Raw genomic sequence first — 15,917 nt, 5'->3', positions numbered from 1 at the left:
TTTCTTGGGACACACTATTCTGATATCACTAAATAATTTATTCTTCAATGGTATTATAATTTTTAATATTCACCATACTCATAAACCAGTTATATGACTTCAACTAAATTTTTGAAAATAAATTGGTAAATACAGAGTAGTTACAATAGTCACTGTATTAAATAAATAATTTTGTGAATCTACTTAAACCGCTTAGTAGAGATTTATCAGTAACCCTTGAAGATTGTAGATTTGCATAGATTTCAGTTTTCGTCTCAGCATTGTGAACGCATCATCTTATATGTGACAGCTGTCCTAGTCCAGCTTAGAAAAAAAATCTGCTGTAATTGCAAATCTAATTAGCATTTCTCACTTGTGACCGTTGAGCTGTACATATTAGGATCAATGTTTCCTACAAGCAAAGGTGGCTCCAAAATATCTTTTATCTCCAGTGCCAATCAGACAAGTCCTAAAAGTTGGATCTGTGGAAGTCTGGGAGAATTATGTCCCATTCCACAATGCTGGTTACAGTATCACTTCTCCATTAAGGTTTGGGATTGGTTATTTTTTTCGATACGTGGTGGTCCAAGCTCAACCAATCTAATGACCGATTTCCCTTTAAGAGATACCTCTATTAAAGAATGAAAGAAAAAAAATCCACCTCTGCTAAATATTTATGAGCTATGAAAACATATCCGGTCTAAAAATTGGCACCATAGCCTTTTCTTCACCATAGTAACTGTGGCTGGAATAAGGGGTAGGCAGAGAAGGTGGCCACCTAGGCAATCATGGAGAGGGGGCGAAATTTATGGGTTTCAAAAAAGATATCACTGACTAAGTGATTAAGCATAATTCAGCAGTGTATATATTCTTTATCTGAACTAGTAGAATAGCAGATACTTTGAATTATGGAAATTGACAAGTGACAGTAAATCAGGAACTTCACCACATTCTGGGCTTCTGTGACCATTACATCTCATGGTCAACTGAAAAAAAGTTAACACAAATATATTGAATAAAGCTATAAAAACAACTGTGAGTTAATCTGTATCTCTAACACAAGGAAAACTGAAAGTTTTTTACTATTACCTTCAACAGCAACAGTGACGTCTATGGGCTACAGTGAGGTAGTGCAATTCAACAAATAAATCATTTCAGATATGATCATACAATTTAAACAAAAATGGATTATGAGAAAATATATATTTATATTAGAATATATACAGTGTATGTATGTGTATATATATATGTATGTGTGTTCATTTATTTCAGTAATTCACTTCAAAGAGTGAAACATATATTATATAGTTTCATTACACACAGAGTGATCTATTTCCAGCATTTTTTTTCTTTTAATGTTCATGATTACTGGTAACCGTTAATAAAAACCCAAAATTTAGTGTCTCAGAAAATTAGAATATTTATATAAGCCCAATTTCATAAACTATTTTTAATACTGAAATGTTGGCCTACTGAAAAGTATGTACAATATATGCCCTCAATACTTGGTCGGGGCTCCTCTTGCATAAATTACTGCATCAATGCGGCGTGGCATGGGGGCGATCAGTCTGTGGCACTACTGAGGTGTTATCAATGCGGCATGGCATGGGGGCGATCAGCCTGTGGCACTGCTGAGGTGTTATGGAGGCCCAGGTTGCTTTGATAGCGGCCTTCAGCACGTCTGCATTGTTGGGTCTGGTGCCTCCTCTTCCTCTTGACAATACCCCATAGATTCTTTATGGGGTTTAGGTCGGGCGAGTTTACTGGCCAATCAAGAACAGTGATACTGTGCCACACCGCATTGATGCAGTAATTCATGCAAAAGGAGCCCCGACCAAGTATTGGGGGCATATACTGTACATACTCTTCAGTAGGCCAACATTTCAGTATTAAAAATAATTTATGAAATTGGGCTTATATAATATTCAAATTTTCTGAGACTAAATTTTAGGTTTTCATTAACTGTTAGCATAATCATCAACATTAAAAGAAAAAAATGCTGGAAATAGATCACTCTGTGTGTAATATATCTGTATAATATGAGTTTCACTTTTTGAATTGAATTACTGAAACAAATTAATATATATATATTTATTTATTTTTTAAATTTGTTTATTAAAATTTTGAATATGGGGTACAGAAATAAGAGCCGGGATGGAAAATGAAAACATACAAAAATAAGAGAAAAAAAGGTGGGGAATCCCCAGAAGCTAAAGTGGTTACAAGAGATGCCATTTGTTATATAATACACAGTAATCAATCATGAGATCTTGTATTAGTCAGGGGAAGGGGGGGGGGGGGGAAACAAACATAAACTAGTCCGCCTGTCTTCAGAACAAAATCTCCTGCTGCAGTAATGTCATACAGAAGTAGAAATCGTGCCTCTTCTCCTCTTAATCAAGGCTTAATGCAACCATGGACAAAGAGGTGGGACGGGGACCAGCCAACCACCCATCTCCGTCCACTCCACTGTAAACTCTGCACGACTCCTGCCAACACCTCAACCACTCCAGAACCCTGTACACCCTGACACCGGTGTGTTTCCTAGAAGTATCTGTTACTGAAACCAGATTGTGTGCTGAAAGCAGTTCCTAATATCCGTCCTAACTCTCTGTGGAAGTAGGAAGATGAAGGTTTCCCATGTGGCAAAGAACTGCTCCAGCTGGGTTTCCTTATGGAGAGATGCCTCCATCCAATCCACCTTGAATAAATATGATAGTTTATCTAAAAAAAGCTTAAATGGTGGGGCCTGGTCGTGTAGCCAAGTCTGTAAAATTGCCTTCGCGCCTGCCGCGGCCACATAGTGTAACAATCTATATGCCCCCTGGGAATATCTGTGTGTGTCCGGGTCTATATAGCCGAATATTGCCCAGAGTGCTGTGTCAGGAGTGTAGTTCGTGAGATTCTGAGTTGTGTAAGATCGGACACGGGACCAGAAAGCCTGAATATTAGGGCAGGCCTAGAGACAATGGTGGAGAGTGGCCTCCATGGTGTGGCATTTAAAGCATTGGGATTTTGGATATAAACCTATTCTGTGGCCTACAAGTGGAGTTAGATAGGATCTGTGCGCTATTTTAAGTCTCATCTCTAAATATCTGGCCGAGGGTAGAAATTTATGAGCGTGGTCCAAAGCTTTCAAAATGTCTGAGTGAGTGATTGATCATCAAGCTGCCATTTAGTCAGTGGTGTTTGACTTGCGGAATAGTCCAGTGGTAGGTGTAAGAACTGGTAGTTCCTGGTTATTTGGCCTTTGGGTATGTTCTGTCTAGAGAAGCCTTGGAGAAGATGGGGGTTCCATTCCCGCTCTGGCTATTGCTTCAAGACATTTGTGATGTAGCTTTTGGCTTGTGAATAATGGAAGGGATCAATGGGTACAGTCGGGAATTTCAACCGCATCTCAGACAGCGTAAACAAATTAACTTTTTGATATTGTAATCCATTGAGAAGGACGTGTGTGTGTGTATGTATATATATATATATATATATATATATATATATATATATATATATATATATATATAGCAGAAGAAAATTTGCAGCACTCCAACATGAAAAAAATGGTGGTTTATTCAATCCAAAATAACAGCAACGTTTCAATCCTACAATAGGATCTTTATCAAGCCTTGATAAAGATCCTATTGTAGGATTGAAACGTTGCTGTTATTTTGGATTGAATAAACCACCATTTTTTTCATGTTGGAGTGCTGCAAATTTTCTTCTGCTATATATTATTATACGTCCGAGGATCGGGACGTTTTTGCCTGGCACCTGGTCGATTATTTCTATGTGAGTGCTGCTGTCTTCTTGTGTGCTATATATATATATATATATGTATATATAAATAAGGAAATACTCCATTATTTGCTGGGCACACAATGTTATGAAAGCATGCTTTGTGATATGTAGTGCAAAATCATGGTAGAATTCATAACATAGACTTAAAAAAAAGACGGTCTTGTAAAAATAAGAGCTTTTTCTTAAAAAGGTCACATTACAGGATATTTTCCCATGTATCTGGCTTGTGTCGGATACAAGGGTGTTTTAATGATGGGTGTGACAAGTGCTTGCCCGGTCATTCAAGCTAACATATTCTTATTGATATGATATCTGAATGATACTGGAGACTTCCTCTTTTTACAATGAGCTCTTGGTGTGATACTAATAGAATATGTCAACTTGGGGGTAAGTGCTTTCCCCATCACGGTGCCACATTTATAAAGAAAACCCCTTTTCATGTGTACATCAGAGAGACATTGTCTGCCATCCTGGCACATCCGCAGGTGATACATATCAAGGTATAATTTCTGAAGAGGAGAATATGAAAGGCCCACACCCTGGCAAGGCTTTGTTACATAGACAATAGGATTTCTACAAAAGTCCATTTCTAAAAGCTGTGTCAGGGAGGGACGTGGGAAGTTTGCTGTGTGAGATGAAGATAGTACAGAGGAACTAGGAAAATATATCTTTAGAAAACAGCAAGGGTGCCACATGGGTCATCACTAGAGACCCTCAGGGGGCCTGTGAAGTGCACAGTTTAGGGCATACTGTCAACTAACACCTGCTTTATGATAACCCTTGTGAGGCTAAAATTACTTTGCTTGTATGTTATTGGAAGAAGCAGGCAGATGTAGAGGGTGCAGAGTGTGTCATGCTTCTTTTATCTCAACTCTTAGAAGATAATGGAAGGTTACAGCACACGGTACATCCAGACCAAAATGTGTGTGACTGCTCCCGATGTATGAAATATATTCATTCAATAAAATAAAAATTAAAAAGGGACTTCAATATTGAGAATCTAACGTTTGGATAGGCCAAAAATATTTGATTGGTGGAGCTTCAACCCCTAGGACCCAGCAGAATGAAGTGCCATGTTGCTCCATCATCCTATTAATTGTTTTCACAAGCACAGCGCCGTACTTACGGTTTTGGCTGTGCCTGGTATTGCAGATTAGCATCCTATAAGTGAATCGGACTGAGCTGCACTAATAGGCACAGCCACAGCCATATGTACAGCACTGTGTCTTTGTAAACATTGAATAGGACGTGGCGCTCAATGGATCACTGTGGCTCCTTCATTCTGCTGATCAGAAGGGACTCCCACTGATCACATATTGATGGCATATGCTAAGGATAGGTATTTAACTCTCAAACACTAGGCCATCGTGTAATTGGTAGGGGTCCAACCTCCAGTATCCCCATGGTTATCAGAGCAATATTTATCCAGGCACTGCGCCGCATGCTTTTCTACATATGGCTGTGCCTGGTACTGCAGCTTAGCCCTTTCTTTCAGGATAGGCTATCAATATATATTTTCGGATAACCCTTTTATCATTTTAAAATTTATCTTTCCCAGTGTTAGATGAAGGTGATGTACCCCAGGTAAAAAATATGTGTTGGTGGCCCCATCCCTACAGTGTCATGTCATAAGTGGGTTTTCTAGGGATTTAAAGACTCTTATTTGTGGTCAAAATCTAGAAATGAAACTTTTACATATATTTACCTAACCAATACCTGTGCATTCTCCCATCTCTATTGACATATCTACTCCACCTCGTACCTTCTTGTATACAGTGGTATGTGGTGATGTCTTGTCCGCAATACGTGGCCGGGAAGCCAGTCACTCCATTTAGAGGTATCGTGTATATTAGTAAAAGATGCACATTCTCCCTCTTCTCCCATATAGTTATCATATTATTGTAGGCACACTTTTTAAACTCTGATGTATTGTCTGGGAGGGAACTGGGAAATGGAGCCCCCGGATGGTCTAGACCATTGTGCAATTGCCCCTTTTGCCCCCATAATCCATTACTTTTCTTGCCTCTGTGCTTACAAAGGTAATATAAAAATATGAGATTTAACACAAATATCTCAAATACCTTGAACTATATTTGAAGGAGTTGTCTCATCATAGACAACCCCTTTCATGTGGGAGCTGGTTAATCGGGTCGGGCTTCCAACAACCCAGGTAAACAGTTCATTTTGTCGGGGAAAATATACATTTGTATGTAGAGTATGGAAAGGCTTTTACATGTATTAGGCATGGTCTATCTGGAATTCGGGTGCTCTGGGATGGATTTGGGTATGGGTGGACCAGAGGTCATCTCTGTACCAGGTAAAAAGAATTTTATTTTCTTCTTTTTAATCAAAATAATTTTGACTTCACTGCCCTTTCCCTAAAGCCCCTTTCACACAGCTTTATATGGTCTCCATTTGACGTATACGCAGGAAAAAGCTTCCAACGTATAAATTAAACGAAGGCTGTGTCTGATGCTTAATAGTGGTATTCGTTACCCATGGACTATTATGGGATGCGTTAAATGTATACATCATGAACTCGGACTGATCCCATAATAGTCTATGGGTGACAGATGCCACAGTTAGGGATCCGTCATCCATAGGCTCTTATGGCATCCGCTTAATGGATACGTCATGAAAAGCTATGGAAAAGCTCTTCGATGCATATGACTGATGCCACACAGTAGCATCCATCCCCCATAGGCTGACATGTTAAAAAAAACAAAAACATTTTACCTTGCACTATATGTTTTTATTACGGAATGCCTCTAGATAGACTAGTTATATCCAGCAGAAAAACTGTATCCCTAATGTGTATTGTGGGATGGATGCCAAAAGGACACTGTTTTGGCCTCTGGCAGTATAATGGGAGCCAATGAGTACGTTTGACGTATGTGCCTGGGAGCTCTCCCGACAAATATGTCAAATGTGCAGGGGGAAAGTTGAGTGAAAGGGGTCTTATATGTTAATCCCAAAGCTGAATTGGTAGCTATTTATTTTTAAAAACCTTTTTGGAGGCAGACCTGTTGGAGGCACACACCCTTCCTTCCTGCATTGTTTAGGCCGTGCAGCAGGGTGTGTGTGTGTGTGTGTGTGTGTGTGTGTGTGCTTTATGGCAGCTGCAATGAATGGGAGTTAATTGTCAAGGAAATGGCAGTAGACTATTGCAGTCTCCAGGAGGTGATGGAGTACAGCCACTTTCCCCAGAGATCAAGGTATGACCGTAGAGACACATACAGACCCTTATCAGTGCGTATAGTGTTGCTATCCTGTCTTATCTAGGCTTCCAGCAGTAAAATAGATCTGTCATTAAAGGGTTATTCCCTACGCCTATATGCAATAAATATCTGATAGATGTGGGTTCTAGCTTTGGGACCCGCACTTATCTCTGGAACAGGGGTTATCTGACACTTGTCCCAACCGGTGAGGCGGCACCCGGCCACCGTATCCATTTGGAGACAAAGAGGGTTTTACACAGGACGATTATCGGACAGACGAGCGTTAATATAATGCTCGTTGCCGATAATTGCCCTGTGTAAACATGGGAACGATCAGCAGATGAGCGAGTAAACGCTCGCTCATCTGTTGATCGTATCGTTTTAAAAGACTGAAATATTATCGTTGTCGGCAGCACATCTCCCTGTGTGAACAGGGAGGGGTGCTGCCAACATGCTAATAATGTATGGGGACAAGTGATCGAAGTAACGACCGCTCATCCCCATATATAGATCCTTGTGACTGGAGCAAACGAGCGCCGATCAACGATGGCTGAAATTGGCCAACGTAATATGGCCTTTAATGGAGAAAGAGATCCAGATGGAGATTCACGTGTGTGGATCTCTCCATTAATTTCTTTGGGAGTTATGGAAACAGCTGAGCTCGCTTGGTGCTACTGCAACAAATCTGCTTCTGCTGAATCTGTCCCAGTCTACACAGCAAAATTAGCTTCAGAAAATGAGAAATTTTACCTTTTTGTGTGCGCTCTATTGGCTAGTGAAGAAACTGGAATGTTGAAGATTTTTTTTGGCTCCCCTCAGACACCAGGGCTTGGATGTGACTGCTACCTCTGTACCCTCTATAGCTACGCCCCTGAGCATAGAAATGTGGTTATTGAGAAAATACAGATTATAAGTGGCATTCTCCTTTAAATGTTAGTGTTGGCTGTCACCACCTACAAGGTTTATTTAAGTATTCTTGATTGAAGCTCTTTCTATCTACTGTACACCATAGAGCTGTTGCCAAATTTTTGTTCAAAGATCTTGAGATTCAACAGAAAAGAAGAAAAACAATAGCGTCATTGTGTTGTATCAGGCTCGCTGTTTCAGTGTTTCATTTTATCTCTGTTTAAAGCTGCATGGTGTAATTTCCCTTTTACACATTGTAAAGTCACTGCACATGTGTTAAACGGCTCAATCAGGTCTACGTTTTAAAGCTTTCAGAATACTGGAGATATTTTTTCATGAGGAAGGCTTGGAAAGGCACAAGCAGCTTAACTAATGGTGGAGCAATTTGCTTTTTCACTTGTATCTGATATATTAAACCTGCTATCATTCACTAAAAGCGGCTCTGTATTAGAGTATATGGATGTCCATAGAGGGGGGGTACCCCCACTCAAGACCCACTTCTATGAACAATAGTAGAGAGCAGCTAATAAAGCCTAGTTCACATCAAGTTGATGTCTGAGAATTACGTCAGGAGACTCGCAATGTTTACCTCCGACTGCAGGCTGCAACGTATCTCGCTGTATAGGTATACAGTGGTATACGTCGCTTCAACCCACAGAGCAGAGCGATGCCTGAAGTTCCGTGCCCGGGGAAGCTCCTGATATCACTGTCCATATTTGGACAGTTATGTAGAAGCTTTGCGATGCGAGAGTCCCCAGCCAGAGCGTAGGAAGCATTCTGGCCGGGGACTCCAGACACCACCCGAACGGCAGCCCTAATTCCCCAAGGGGAAGCTACATCACGTCGGCTTCCTTGGGCAACCTCAGTGACTCACTGGCCAATTACATCACTGGGGCTACCCCAGGGAAGCTCCTGTGACAAAGAGTCTCTGGCTGCTATCTCTGCCCTGGGAAGCTGACTGAAAAGGTCTGGCAGATAGGGCCACTGTGCAGGCGGGCAGGGCAGCGCCTGCTGCATCAAAAAGCTCCAGAGATAACTGTCCATAAATGGACACGTCACTAGAGCTTCCCGACGCATACGTTTAACGGAGGTCTGTGACGGAAGCCATACAGTGGTATCCATTACCCATAGGCCCTCATTTTAAAAAATATATACAACTATCCGACCGGATAGAAAAGTATAGTTTACTACTCTAGTCCATCCTTTAAAAAAAAAAAAAATGTATACTGACCTATGCCGGCCAGACAAAGGCCAAAAGGTCACTCTTTCGGCCTCCGTCAGGCTAGAGCCCAATGGACACATTTAGCGTGTATATTAGGACCTTTTGTGACTTACAGAGGCTCTGTCACTAGTTTAGTAATGCTTAATCCCCTACCTAATCTAATAGGCGCTGACACACTGATAATGCTAGTGAAAATTGTGTCACAAAAAGTTTATTATTTTAAAAGTTATGAGCTTCTTTTCTAAATATGCAAATGAGACTATACTAGACAAGAGGGAGGTAACACCAGCGATTCTCCTGAGGTGGAGCCTCCTCACAGCCTCTGACGCTGTCCTATCAGCATTAAGCTGCTTCACACCGTGCAAGAGACTGAGGCTAGAGGGAAGGGGGATCACTTCAAACAGTCATATCTCAGGCTGTGATTCTAATCTTTCATATGGCGCCGGGTTCGTAGTTCTAGCTGTGAAACAACCGGAGGTATTACCAGTTGAAAACACAGTCGGGAATGGAAGCTGTATATTATATAATCAGGCTATGTTGCTGGGCAGGGAAGGGGGAGAACCATATGATGCCGATTGGACATTCAACCATCCTTTTTCTGCTGATTGGTCAGCGTCATACAGAAAACATTGCACCGAAACAATGAGCAGGAAGTGGAGGAGATAAGAGCAGAGCAACAGGCATGGAAACGTTGTATGAAAACCATAGCACTTTATTCACATATGTACAAGTCAGTACTTCTCTATATATGTCCTGCATGATGCTGCGGCTGTTTCTGAGTGAGCGAGAAGGTTATGGAGCAGATTCTCCTCTTCTTGGAGCTCATTCACACGAATGTGAATCTCGTCTGTGTGACGGCCGTTTAAACATATATTTCAATGGAGCCATTCACACAACCGTTGTTTTAACGGAGCGTGTGAATGGTCCATTAAAAAATAAGACCTGTCCTATTTTACCGCGTGTCACGCATCTCTCCATAGACTCTAGGCAGTTTTCGAGGTGGGCTACGTTCATGTGAATGTAGCCTTACTGTGTGTAGTCTATGGCTGCCAGTCTCCACCCTTGGCTCGGAGAGAAATGCAAACTACAGATATATCCTGCAAAGTGGAAAACTGCTAAAAATTGCAAAATCAAAGTCATATGATGGCCATAAATAGCGCTACTCCTAACGTACACACACATGGTAGCTTATCCTGAAAAGTCAAATGAAATGAGAGGTACCCTTTAAAGTACCCTTTAAACTCTAAACGTAGGGCCAATATTAAATGTGAGCTAGGCTTTAAAGGGCTTAATGGCCGCTGTTTTAGATAAGGGGTTGTCTTCCTGTTGGGCTCCGGACGATAGTGCTGCAAGGCAACAGTGCTAACCACTAAGCAACCGTTCTGCCCCAACAAAACACAATTGCCACAGATGTTGAAGATGTTGAAGATTTGAGGTCTTGATATTATTTAACGTATTTTGAAATCATTTGGTTCTAATCACCGCAATCATATTAGTGTTAAGAAGGATAATTGCTGCCCACCTCCCATCCAAATTCTAGGCACAGCTTGATGGCCTTTATCAATGGTCAGGGTTAGTTTGTCAACAGAAATTCCCATAGTTGTTTACACTGACCCCCATATGGTTCAGGGTATGCCGCTTAGGAAACCGGAAACTAACCTTAAAGAGGCTCTGTCACCAGATTTTGCAACCCCTATCTGCTATTGCAGCAGATAGGCGCTGCAATGTAGATTACAGTAACGTTTTTATTTTTAAAAAACGAGCATTTTTGGCCAAGTTATGACCATTTTTGTAGTTATGCAAATGAGGCTTGCAAAAGTCCAAGTGGGTGTGTTTAAAAGTAAAAGTCCAAGTGGGTGTGTATTATGTGCGTACATCGGGGCGTTTTTAATACTTTCACTAGCTGGGCATTCTGATGAGAAGTATCATCCTCTTCTCTTCAGAACGCCCAGCTTCTGACAGTGCAGATCTGTGACGTCACTCACAGGTCCTGCATCGTGACGGCCACATCGGCACCAGAGGCTACAGTTGATTCTGCAGCAGCATCAGCGTTTGCAGGTAAGTCGATCTTACCTGCAAACGCTGATGCTGCTGCAGAATCAACTGTAGCCTCTGGTGCCGATGTGGCCGTCACGATGCAGGACCTGTGAGTGACGTCACAGATCTGCACTGTCAGAAGCTGGGCGTTCTGAAGAGAAGAGGATGTTACTTCTCTTCAGAGCGCCCAGCTAGTGAAAGTATTAAAAACGCCCCGATGTACGCACATAATACACACCCACTTGGACTTTTGCAAGCCTCATTTGCATAACTACAAAAATGGTCATAACTTGGCCAAAAATGCTCGTTTTTTAAAAATAAAAACGTTACTGTAATCTACATTGCAGCGCCTATCTGCTGCAATAGCAGATAGGGGTTGCAAAATCTGGTGACAGAGCCTCTTTAAGTGCCCAAGACTGTGTAACATTTTGGGGGTCCTATAATATATTGGGGGTTCCATACTATAACCCATTTTTTCCATTTCATCGTTCACTCTGCACTGTAGGCATTATTTGCATACATTATTCATGATGAGACATACCATAGCTGTGGCATAAGACACCAATGTTCCCCAATGTCCCCATAAATCTCCAAACAGGCATGTTATTTCTATGGAGGGTGTGTGATAATCATCTGAAAGCGGTTAGTCCCCATGCACACGACCGTAAAAAATCTCCGTAATTGTGGACCGTAATACGGTTCGCAATTACGGACCCACTCCGTTCTATTGGCTGCGGACACCTGTACATGCCGTAGAACCGTGCCGGGAATTATGGAGCATGTCCTACTTTTCGATTTTTACGGGTCATGCTCCCATACTTTATATGGGAGCATGGCCCAAAAATGTGTGCGCACGGCCGGCCGATAGCGGGCCGTGATTACAGGCACGGCCATGTGCACGAGGCCTTAGTTTGGGGAAATCCAATCTGTCTGAACCCCATAGACATTAGATTGTCTTGATAGAGACAATAAGGGTCAAACCCAATGGAAGTATGAACCAATATATTCCGATAGGGACTATATTATGGAGTCGTACAACACATCTCTAATCCGACGGTATGCACAAGGCCTAATGCATTTTTGTAAATCCAAATTAGTCAGTCACCTGGCATGCGCGTTTCCTTTATCACCTAGCAGGTGTGAGCTTGTGTGATCAACATAATTCTTTTTTTTTTTTTTGCATAAACCTACCTGGATTATCTACACATTCTTCTCTCATAATGGGACTCGGTCCCACACACGATGCTTATTATGACACTTTTCTGTTTGAGTATTCTGGGATCATCTTTATATAGATTGGACATGTATTGATACAGAGAATCCACATTTTTGTGGAAATCATGTAGAGGATTATTGCTTTATTACGTATCTATAGGAGCTCCCTGATTTGCAATGCATTGGAAATCGCAATATTGAATTATATAGGGATTAGAGTTTGTAGAAATAGAAAATGTAAAATATTAATCTGTTCCCAGGAGTAGCTTTTTACATCTGGTACAACATGGCCTTTTGGGTGCCACAATAGAGCCAATGACGCCCCAAAAATGTCTACAAATAGTAGTCCTCAGAGTAGGGACTCATGCACATGGACTTATTGTGGCTCCGTTTTGTACGCAGCCATAATAGGGCTGTCATAGGCAGTGCATGAGGCCTCTACTTTACGTTGTATGCCTTCTTGTTCACATCTAGGTGCTGACATTTTATTCTGATCATGTCCGAATGACACAGGTACAACACTTGTTAAAAGAGAGAGCTCTGACACACTGTAACGAGCCATGCACTTGCTTTAGCTGGACATGATCAGGACAGGTTTTTAGCTTCTGAATATAAACAATAATTTTTCCATTCACTGAAAGCAAGCCTATAAAAATAGGGAGCAAGTTTATTAGAAAGTTGCATTATATTTCTTTATACAATTAATGAGCTTTATTTGCATTTAATCAGAAAAAAACACTTTTTCAAAGCGATGGTCTGGTATGGAAAACCCAATAAGGGGTAAGGGAAGCGCCCCTCGAGCTACATCTATTAGCCAGAGTAGAGAGCAACCACAAAGAGCGTCTCTTACGCTGGAGGATTAAACATGTCCATTCATTACATTGACATCCTATTGATTGTAATGGATACTTTGTAATGCTTCATTTTGCCTGTGGTGGTGCTGTAGGGGAACTGTACAACTGCTGCCGCACAGATTCCAGCTGATCTCTAAGGATACATTCAGACGAGCGTGGGCAACCTCGGACGTGAAAAACGGCTGTTTTTCTTGTGCGAGTTGCACCCGTGCGGGACGCGTTATCACAGATCACTCATAGACTAGAGTCTATGGAGGGATGCGTGAAAACGCAGGAAAATAGGACATGTGCTATTTTTCCATGGACCCTTCACACGCTCTGTTGAAACAACAGTCGTGTAAACGGCCACATTGAAATACATGTGTCTGTGTGACGGCCGTTGGTTTAATGGCCGTCACACGAACCAGTTACATGCTCGTCTGAATGATCCCTAAGGGTTCCAGAAGTAGGACACATGATTAATTTATCACCAGGAATCCTTCTAAAGGGGGTTTTACACTGGGCGATTATTGGGCAGACAATTGTTCATAGAACGCTCGTTGCCAATAATTGCCCTGTGTAAACAGGAGAACGATCAGCAGATGAACGAGCAAACGCTGGATCATCTGCTGATCATTTTGTTTTAAAAAAGTAAAATATTATCGTTGGCGGCAGCACATCTTGGTGTGTAAACAGGGAGCCGCGCTGCTGACAGGATAATGTATGGGGACGAGTGATCAGAGTAACGACCGCTCATCCCCATCCATAGCTCCGTGTGACAGGAGCAAACGAGCGCCGATCAACAATGTCTCGTTGATCGGCGCTCGCTGCACCCGCCGAATATCGGCAGGTGTAAAAAGCCCTTAACAAAACAACCATAGTCCAAAGTCAACAATCCGTTTTAAGCCTTCTCTTAACCATGAGTTATTTTTTTGACTGATGTGTTTCGGTAGAAAAATGCCCAATTTCTGGCACTAGTGCATTAATTGACAATGCTCCAGAAGTCATAATGAAAAATTTGGATTTGGATTTAAAGGGGTCGTCTAACCACAGGCAACCCCTTAATATTGGAGCTGGGGCGGAGATATTTCAATGGGAAGTCATGACCAACTAAAGGGGAAATGTAATAATACATGGCAGCCATTCAGAAGACATGCAGCTCGAGACCGGTCTGAGAGGTGAGTCCTTGGTCCTGTTGGGACATCCCCTTTTAACCCTTAGAAAACATTTCTTTGATGTGATACGAAGTCCTGCTAGTATTTTATTGTTTGTTTACTGCACATTCTTATTAAAGTTGGCGTATGATCCTGCTGATCTCTCCTATTGACCACATTAAAAGTGAAATTGAAAAGCCAGATGAAATATAACTGTTTATTTATCATTAAGCCTCATATTGACATAGATGAGTGTCCCGGGAACGTCTTCAGTGAGCGCTCCGGGTGACCTCATTTACTGCCAGCCTCTCATTGTGCGATAGTAAAAAAGAAACACAGTTCCAGTGCCAAGAGGGTAACATCCCGTGACATAGAAGCCGTCATGAGGACTGTTCCTACAGCAAACTAGGTAAACAAACCAATATAGTACATGCATTTGTGGCCCAGCAGCTGTGATCGACGTTAAAGCGCTAGGCATTTTCACAAAGTCTGGATGAGTGTTCGAAATGTATAAATATCTATGGTGGTGCCAGTGAGTAATGAATTCAAGGAAAATGCTGGCAACAAAACATTAGACCGGCCATGCATTTACTGTGTGTGTGTGTGTGTGTGTGTGTGTGTGTGTGTGTATATGTGTATATATATATATATATATATATATATATATATATATTAATATATATATATATATATTAATATATATATATATATTAATTATAACCACAGCAAAACAACAAAGATACGTTTGTATGTGTATTTGTATCGAAAAATCTATATGGCATTTTCTCAGTTTCCTTTTACTTCATTCAATACATAGTGACCAATTGCCCCAAATCCCATTAAAGATCACACCGGGATTGTCATCCAGCTTTCTCAGAACCTGGGGAATAACAATCATTGAGTGTGGGGGGGGAGGGTTTATTTCAATAAAATATTTGTTTCTGTGTATTGGTATTGTTTCTCAACTTTATTACTAACGCCTTAGTATTGGCTGCTGGCTGATTGACAGCGTCCATTAATAAGGCGGGGCTTAGTGTTAGCTGGTGTAGAGGCTAATACTAGCCCCCATTATTACCCCGGTGCCCACCACCACCAGGGGTGTCGGGAAGGGCTGGGTACGATCCAGTACCCGACCATCTGTAGTGATGGCCGGGCACTGGGGCGGCCGCAGGCTGGTATTATTGGGCTGGGAAAGCCCAAGAACAGTGGGCCTTCCCACCATTGGGGGGACCCCACGTCATTTTGTTTTGTTTTTTTTAAATAATTGGAAAAAATACTGTATAAGATTACTGTCTGCTGGGGCCCAGTATCTAAGCCTAACATGTGGTAGGCTTAGATACAGGGCCTATCAGACAGGAACACACATGGCCATGTATTGAAGCCTACCATGTGGTAGGCTTAGATACAGGGCTCATGTGTGATACTGTCTATTACACCCTGTATCTAAGCCTACCACAAGTTAGGCTTATATACAGGGCCCCAGCAAACACTCAACTTAAATGACCTAGTGACAGATCCTTTTTAAGATATCTGACCCCAAGTCTCCTAGAGTTCAATG

Source organism: Rhinoderma darwinii, chromosome 12 (assembly GCF_050947455.1).
Source record: "Rhinoderma darwinii isolate aRhiDar2 chromosome 12, aRhiDar2.hap1, whole genome shotgun sequence".
Classification (NCBI taxonomy): Eukaryota; Metazoa; Chordata; class Amphibia; order Anura; family Rhinodermatidae; genus Rhinoderma; species Rhinoderma darwinii.
This window is presented reverse-complemented; position numbering follows the sequence as displayed.